Consider the following 9,869-nt stretch of genomic DNA (forward strand, 5'->3'; position numbering starts at 1 on the left):
ACTAATGAGTATATAGATGAAACTATTTTTGCGAGTATGTCTATATTTACCCCCGGTCAACCTCTTGCAGTCAAGTTTGATTATGCCAGATTCATAGTAGATAAAATGCATGATCAGTTTATGAGACTTAAAAATGATAGGGTGTTCAAGTATTCATCGGTCCTGTATCACTTGTTTCTTTATTACCAAACTGATAGGTTTCCCTTCGCTGTATAGAAACTTGATACCAGAGGGAATCCTAGATCTGTCATTTTCTGTACTTCTCCTTTCCACAGGTCTTTTGATTCTCCCTATTCATATATAGATTTTATTGACCAATTTGTGCATCCAGTGACTACAATGTTGATAGGCAATCCCCCTCCTAGAATTAGTGCAGATATTAAGAGAGTTCTCCAGCTATCCAAACAATACAAAGTTGGGGATTTGTATTTATACCAAAACCATATCGAAATCAGGATTTATGGTTGTGAGCTGCCTCCATATAAATTACCTAGATATCTTCCCATTCGATTATTTGCTCTGGAGTACTACAAGCAACTGATTAATTATGAAGAAATTCACTTTGTCAAGACCAAGAAGAGGGCCCCGCTGAGGTTAAAGAATCATCTAGGCCCATTTATTTGCAATAATAGAGAAGCCGGAAAGGTAGTAGATGAGATCCTTGAGAGATTGAAATTAAAAAAGAGTTTCATCTAGCCCTATGACCCTCACGGATTCATTTGTGACAGAAGGCAGAAACATAAGCTATCACCATATATCCACCATAGGATCCTAGAGATTGAACAATGTGCCAACCAATCAGAATGGGTGGAAGGCACACTGATAGATCAAGATAGCACACAAGTTGAAGTTGAAAATGTAATGGTGGACTTAGAAGGAAGATTTTATGAGGATTCATTTGTACAGGTGTTTGGAGAAACTTCATCCATAAAGCAGTCAGAGGAACCCAACACACAGTCATCAGAGCAACAAGGAACCTCATAAAGAGCAGAAGATTCAAAACAACAAGAAGAATCTGAGTAGCTCGAAATCTCAGAGGAGCTAGCTCAACCTCAGAAAAACATGGGCAATCCTCCTGAGTTATAGACTCCTCTCAATGAGGAAAGAAATCTCAAAATAGATAGAGAAGAGGCCACTCCTTCCAGTAGGCCTATTCAAAAGAAGAATATGCTTAGGAGACCACAGGTAACGCAGTCGTAGGAAATACCAACAGTGTGCAGACTATCCCAGTAGGTGGTACACCATCCACCTCCCATATACAAGCATTGGAAAGCCAACAAAGCACAAAAGTGTCTTCTTTTAGAGCTTTCTCTGAAAAAAGCTTAGACATTAAATGGAAATACAAAGAAATCAAAGCAAGGAATGAGAAATTAAAATCTAAAACCTATGCTCATTACCTCAAAATGGCTCCAACTAATCAGACCAGTCTTATGTCAGCTTTGGACATAAAAGAGGGAAAAATGCAAATGAGTTTCCTGAAACCAACTGTACGGTAGCCGAAGTCAATGGCTGACTATTTGAAAACTTATTTTGAAGTTTTGGCCAAGGATATCCATCCGATTGGCCAAATCGAATTACACAAGTAGACTGGTGAGATGGTTTATTCTACATTGACTAGTAAAGCCATCACAACACACCAATTGCAAAATTCTTTGCACAACACAACAACACATCTGCAACTAGAAAAGACCTCCTCTTAGTCTAAAGACATCAGAATAAAAACTTTAGAAGACTTGGTGATAGAGCTGGGACATGATCCTAAGGATGTCAAATCAGCTGAGCGATTGATCAAAAAGAAAAATGATGATATAGTTGCATTGAAGAAGCAGCTTAAGATCCCTCCTCTCCATCATCCTCAAACTGTAGAGATCATAGAGAAGCAAAAGGAATAAGAACTTATGGACTTAGTCCTTAGGTTAAATGAATAGCTAAAGGAAACTAAGAAGGAACTGGAGAATGCAATACAGTCTAGGTAGAGTGAGCTGGCCACCGCTCCTCCAATTGTCATACCCACAGTTTCTACAGTAGTACTCTCCACTCTGGAATCATCTTTGGCACCAATACTTTCACCAATAACAACACTACCAGTGGCAGAAGCTATTCCAACTATAGGTACATCAACGAGTGTAGGGACAATAGAAGAAAAAATAGATGAAGTGATCAAAGCCATGGAATAGATGAGTATCCAGGCTAGAGAATTAAAAAAGCTCAAAGAAAAAATATCAAGTATGGAAACAGACTATGAACTGGCACAAATTCAAAACAAAGAAGAAGAAAGGAAGAACAAAAGAACGGAGAAGAGAATCAAAGTCCTGGAAAAGGACTTAACACTAGAAAAGCCATTGGGAGATATGAGGAATATATTGTGGGCCAATATCATTGATTCCATCAATGATATTTGGCCTTCTATCCAGATAATTTTTGAACAGATAGAGCTAGTCAAGATAGCTGTGGAAGCTATACAGAAGACCAAAGAAGAATTAGGAGATAAGCCTGAAGAGGCAAATCAGTTAATTGATTTCCTGAACAACAGGAACAGGTACCAAATGGATGCATTAGATATTGAAGATAGAACAACGACCATCCTTGAAATTAAGAAAGTTCTTACTAAGAGGAGCTTGATGGTCAACTTGGAGAAAAGGTGTCTGAGTATTCAAGAAGATATAGATGACTTCATGTTGAAGTATGGCATCCTGAGAGAGAAAGGTCTTCCAAGCCCACTAGTCATAAATGACAAGTTGATGACACATGAAGACTACATCGAGAGACTAAACAAACAAGCCAGGAGCCAAGCCAACTCTTCAGCAGTAAAATCACTACCTACAGGAAAGGTGCTTTATGATGGCTTAGAAAACCTATTTTACATAGAACATGAGGTGAAACACCTTTTCACCAGCAGGCCCAATTTTTTTAAGTATACAGAAGCTGATTAAGTGTACAGGAAAATGATCAGAATGAAAATGCCGAATGATGAATGGTGGACCAGTATGACTGATATACTATAAAGTTACTATAGTAAATCTATGGAGTAAAAATATTTACTACGGTAAAAGTCTGGTAAATACAAGTAAAGAGTATCAGCACAGGTAAAGAGTATCAGTAGGTGAAGATAAGAGTGAAGTATAGCACAGAATTACCAAGACAACTGCATGAGACAAATTCGAGTTCGAGCATCCACCACATTCACAAATAGAGGGACAACAAACAATTTGTTTTCCATCTGTCAAGTTACCTTCTTGGGGAAAATGACTTTGTTTCCTATAATAAATCTCATATAGTTATGAGATATTTTTTAATATTTTTTTGTATAAATACTTCAGAAATTGAAGTAATTAGGGTGGATTAAAATTCATTTTTGTAGACTTCTGTTTTGAGCTAAAGGAGCTACTGTAATCAAGGTTAGACTGGTTTACTAGATTGAATAACGCTGAGGACATTTCACTCGATTCATGTACACTGTGGGAAACAAATAAGTATCATTTCTCTAAGTTTGAATATTGTTTACCTTAATGTTATGAAATGTCATATGTGTTCTCTTATAAATTCTTAAAAGAAAACAAGGAAAAATACTATCAGAATTAGCTTAAATGCTCTCTGTTTTAACTGTTTGCTCATTTAATGTTTTCTTCGAAATTTCTTAAGTTTGGGAATTCTTAGTTGCTCCCTTATTTCTATAATTCATTCCCTTTATTGGCCCTTGGTATAGGATTCTTAATTTCCCTTGCTATTTGCCAATCCTCCCTTCTTTAGCTTGATCCCTACTAAGGATTCTTCATTGCCCTTGGCCCTATTTAAGTCCTCCATCCATTGAAACCTTTAGATTTGTCCTTGCTGTGCTATCTTGCCTTGTGAACTCTTACCTCAGTGATTACTCAAAACCTGATAAAGCTTTCCTACTTGACTCCATAGCCCAACGGCTCGGATATCTGCTCTGCCCATCTGTTTCCTTTAATTCCACCAAACAAATCACAACAAATCCCTTGAGCATTAATAACTAGCCTAACATCACATCACAACAACGATAAATCATAAAGAGAGAGCTCTCTCTGAGTATAGATTGGCTAGGATTTGTACTTAAAAGATTGGTTTGTAGTTACCTTGGATCCTTTCCTTCTTTTGAATAACTTCTAAGGAAAATTTGAGTGATAACATAGTGGCGACCATACTGGGGATGAACAATTCCTCAGTTGAAGTAAACCTTTGAGAAACATAAAATTTTCATTTTTAAGCATCTTAAAGGGTTATTAGAAGTTATTTCAAAAGTTCATAAAAAGAAAAATAATCATAAAAAACTTGAAATCTGGCTTCCGGGAGAACTAAAATTTTCTTCAGAATTGTTTTCCAGGTTTAGATCTGATCTATGATGGTGGACAGTGATCAGACACACAAAGGTTAAAATCATCCACCTGGCGACTCCAAAATCAATTCTACAATGAAGACTCCATTGGAGGAATGAACCTGAAAGAACTATGTGAAAAGATCAGGCTTTTAACTTGGATTGTTATCCGAGACATTATGTTCTTTCTCATCAAGAAATTCTTTCAATGTATATAGTATTTTAAAGAAGATCTTAGATTAGTGTTTAATTATTTTCTTTTGAAAATTGTAAATATAAAATCTCCTTGCACATTTGAGCATCATTCTTCTGACTCTTTTGATGATCATTTTCCAATCAAGAAGCCTCAAATAATCAAGACTCCATTGTTCAAAGATCCAGAGCTTCAAATTTCAGAGCAATTCCACAACCAAATAATCCATATTCCAAAGCATTAATAGTGATACAGGATGACAGGGTTTGTGGAAAATCTTTCATTTCATGAAATTTTAAATGAATTCAGGGATGAGTTATCAAAATTTCAGCTTGATGAAGTTTTTTTAAGAGCTATGTTTATAATTATCAAATCAAGAAAATACTCTCATGAAACTAAAATTTGTTTTCTTGAGTTAGTTGCTGAAAAATATGAAAATGAAATTAAACTTTTGCATTCTCAAATTCAGCCATATAATTTCCGAGATCCTAAAGAATTCTTACAAAATCTTCCTTCTCCAAACCAAGAGGAAATTGTACTGCCTTTTGATTTGCAGATTGAGGATGATTATGCTTTCAAGAGAAAGACTGAAGAAGTAGTTCCGGGTTTAGTATTGAGGATACAGTTGATCAATTAGACATTGAAGGCCTAGAAGAAACTATCATATTTTATGCTTTTGTTGATACTATAGCAGATTATATGGACGTTCTTCTCAACTCAAGTTCTTTAACATGTTTTCTCTATGAGGACCAAATACATCAGCAGTGGCCTTTATATATCACAGTTTTGATTATTTAGGTACATGATCAAATTATGCTTCTGACTTTACTGACAATCAGTCAAGCAGTTCATTTGTTTTTGTAGTTGCTTGACTAGCTTAATTGGCATTTTTGTATTATTTAAGTCGGCCCGATTTTCAACAATATAGAGTAGCTAGAATTTCAATTTGATTTAATTCAGTTTTTAGTTGATTATGAAATAAATCGTAAATGGTTTGAATCCAAGCAAAAGGCCCTAAGGTCTTGATGATTTACTAATTTGGTTTGAATGTTGCAACACCTTTTAGTTTCAGGTCAGATCTCAAGTTGTGCAGGAAAAGGTTAAAAAGATTTTTGATAAAAGGACTAGGGCTGAAGATTCCTACCTAAGTGAAAAGGTGCTCAAGTGGGATTCAAGAAGGAAGGATAAATGTTTAAGTGTTGATTGGATGGTTAAGTTTTGGAGTTGAAGCCCGAAGAGAAGGCCCTAAGCTTCAGGATTATCACTGTCATAGATATCAATAAAGCAGCAGAATCAAAAGAAATTGCAAAGTATAATCACAGTCTCTCAGAAGGCCATTGGTCTACAGTTATTGAATTTCCACCAGGGAAAGCCATCCCCAAGTGGAACCACTGTTATGTTCCTATAACAATAGGTTTCATAATTTATGATTGACTTAGTTTATCTCTGAAATATGTACATACCTTTGCTTTCTACAAATGTTTTCCATATTTGTAAAAAAATCAAAAAATTAAAAAATGTAAAGAGGGTATGTCCTAAAAGAAAATCAAAGGACAAAAAGAATAAAGAAAAGGTCAAAAAATGAAAGAAAATGAACCCCAAAGAAAAATGAAAAGACCATGAAAGTGTGCAAGTCAAAATGCCACTACTATTTTACTTTCTGTACAATAATGATTGTGTGCAAAGTGTTGTTATGCCACAATCCATGGTAACCAAACAATTTAATCTTGGTTATTCCATGTTTTCAATTTCATGCTTAGAGATAGAGAATAAAATCTGACCAAACTGTTTAATCTTGGCAGATAAGTAGATAGGTAGAGTAAATAAAGGAGCTCAACAGTTTAATCTGAGCCCTTGGATGTAATAAGGATAGACTTAGATAGATTTCCATTGTAAAAGAAAAGAAAAGTTTCATAAGGGTTTGCCAGTTTAAGTGCACCCTAATAAAGAGTAGAAAAAATGGTAGGATGTGTAAGAGGGTAAGTAGATGAATGATTGCAGAATGGTGTAGGATGGATGATTATTTGAAGCTCATATCATTTACTTTAATCATCATATTACTTTGAAAGTATGGATAACAAAGACATTTACAAAGTCAGGTTATTAATTTCCTCATTTTCTTTTACCCCTAATATCACTAGTTTCCCACAAATAACAATAAAGGCACAAAAAACCTTAAACCAACGGGGCTTAGAGCATTTCTCTGACTTTTGGAGGGACCAAACCCTCGGTCCAATGTTTTACAGGTTCCAAGTGCAAAATCATCAACATTCACTCCTCCATAATTTATACATTTCATCTAAAAAATAACTTTTCCTAAGGCAAAATCATTATTTTCCTAGGGAAAGTAATTAACCTCATATAAAACCCCCTTTCTTCCCACAAAAACCCACAGCATGCATATAAGCCTAAGTTATGAATGTTTAAATGCAGAAATATAATATTTTTCGAAACATTTTACTTAGCGTATTCTCATTTCCACATCTATTTTCATGTTAACATAATTTACTATAGTTAGCTCCCACAAAATACACCCCATCCCGTATATTTATTAAAATCCCATATGTTAAATATCTCACCCTAGTTTGAAATATAAACCATAAATAAAAGAATAATTCGATAGATTGATTAATTGATAGATTAATTAATCTATCCATGATCAAACTAAGCCATATAACCTCCCCACTGCATTAAAAAGGAATTAATTAATCAACTTGTGATTAATTAAGAAACTTCCTCCAAATGCATCACCCTCAGTGTAATTAACCTCCCTAATCCGTAGTTACTACCCCGTCGGGCCCCTCCATTAAATCCCGCTCAAGTCCCTTCCCCGAAAACCCTATGATCTTACACCTTTAGATCTAACAGTCGATGCTTATATCGGGTAGACCCTGATGGCGAACTTTACCCTCTCGATACGAGCAGTTTCACTATTCCCCCCACCTCTACATGTCACCTAATGAATGGCATTGGGTGGACCTCTCCCAATACCACTACACCCTCATAAGCGATGTGATAGAATCCACTTACCACCCCTGCTTACCACCTTCGCTAAATGACAAAATGTCCCATCCGTTAACTGGCGCCAATTATCATTTTCATCATACCCGCCAAAACATTGACTTTGCCAAATAAAAACAAAAATACTCATTATTTTGTCCTACCAGGAAAAGAAAGTTCTGTTCTCCATGCATATTCAGAGTACATTCGAGCCGTCACCCTGCTTCCAACCGTCAACTTTCAGAAGTTGCTGAATTCCAGATTGCCATTGCAGACCTGTGCATTTCATGCAAATAGTGCACCAGAGCCATTTGTCCCTTCATGCAACCTCAACCAGGTATTTACCCGTTTTATTGAGAAAGCCCTATTTTCAAATTTAACATGGACTAAATTGCTGTGAAAATCAAGTAAATTTAGTGATAGTAAGTCTTTCTACAGGCTAGAATCTCTATGAAATGACCTCATTCTTCAGAAGTTCCCAGAAATTCCCTACCCACATCCTTGAATCCACAAGAACCAAGGATGGAGGTTCCAGTTGCCTTGGATGCCAGGCCAATTACCACTCCCCACAGAGATTTAGACCATCTTCCCCTAGCTGACAAGGATTTCCAGATAAAGGACCTCACCTTTGATGAAACCCCTTTGAAATTGCATTGCAGATACAGAGATAATTACTTAAACCATGCAGACAAGATAGGTCTCTGGGAGTCAAACCTTCCCAAATATCAATTCCCAAGTGTTCACGTCTTTCCGTAAATTATTCATTACTGCCATGCAAATTATGACCCCGTTTTGAAAGTTGTAATGTCCTCAGACTAGAAAATCCTTTTCACCATTACAGTTGAGTCCATAAATGAGATGCTACAGTTATAGCCAGGTCAAGACCTCACCCCCTGTCCATCCTCGATTTGCTTGAAAGGTTCACCAAACTATCTAGTTCTAGATGTACTCAAATCCTCCAGACCTTCATTTCGGAATAAAAATACATGCCAAAGGATCCCCTCCTTACATTTCAGCCTTCTTTTCTGACCTAGGCAGAGGCATCACAACAATGCTATCATGCATTCTGGGTTCGACCACTAATGAGTATATAGATGAAACTATTTTTGCCGGTATGTCTATATTTACCCTCGATCAACCTCTTGCAGTCAACTTTGATTATGCCAAATTCATAGTAGACAAAATGCATGATCAATTTATGAGACTCGAAAATGAGAGGGTGTTCAAGTATTCATCGGTCCTCTATCACTTGTTTCTTTATTACCAAATTGATAGGTTTCTGTTCTCTATACAGAAACTTGATACCAGAGGGAATCCTAGATCTGTCATTTCTGGACTTCTCTTTTCCACAGGTCTTTTGATTCTCCCTATTCATATATAGATTTTATTGACCAATTTGTGCATCCAATGACTATAAGGTTGATAGGAAATCCCCCTCCCAGAATTAATGCAGATATTAAGAGAGATCTCCAGCTGTCCAAACAATACAAAGTTGGGGATTGGTATTTATACCAAAACCATACTGAAATCAAGATTTATGGGTGTGAGCTGCCTCCATATAAATTACCTAGATATCTTCCCATTCGATTATTTTCTCTGGAGTACTACAGGCAAATGATTAATTTTGATGAAATTCACTTTGTCAAGACCAAGAAGAAGGCCCAACTGAGGATAAAGGATCATCTAGGCCCATTTATTTGCAATAACAGAGAAGCCGGAAAGGTAGCAGATGAGATCCTTGAGAGATTGAAATTAAAAAAGAGTTTCATCTGGCCCTATGACCCTCACGGATTCATTTGTGACAGAAGGCAGAAACATAATCTATCACCATATATCCACCATAGGATCCCAGAGATTGAACAATATGCCAACCAATTAGAATGGGTGGAAGGCACACTGATAGATCAAGATAGAACAAAAGTTGAAGTTGAAAATGTAATGGTGGACTTAGAAAGAAGATTTGATGAGGATTCATTTGTACAGGTGTTTGGAGAAACTTCATCCAGAAAGCAGTCACCGGAACCCAACACATAGCCATTAGAGCAACAAGGAACCTCAGAAAGAGCAGAAGATTCAGAACAACAAGAAGAATTTGAGTAGCCTGAAATCTCAGAGGAGCTGGCTCAACCTCAGCAAAACATGGGCAATCCTCCTATGTTGCAGACTCCTCTCAATGAGGAAAGAAATCTCAAAAGAGATAGAGAAGAGGCCACTCCTTCTAGTAGGCCTATTGATCAAACTTTTTCTAAAAGGAAAAGGTTGAATCCCTATTCAGAAGAAGAATATACTGAGGAGACCACAGGTAACATAGTGGCAGGAAAGACCAATAGTGTGCAGACT

The sequence above is a fragment of the Pinus tabuliformis genome, chromosome 2_1 (genome assembly GCF_031772625.1).
Source record: "Pinus tabuliformis cultivar Carrire ecotype Pingquan chromosome 2_1, CPIR1, whole genome shotgun sequence".
In the NCBI taxonomy this organism is placed as follows: Eukaryota; Viridiplantae; Streptophyta; class Pinopsida; order Pinales; family Pinaceae; genus Pinus; species Pinus tabuliformis.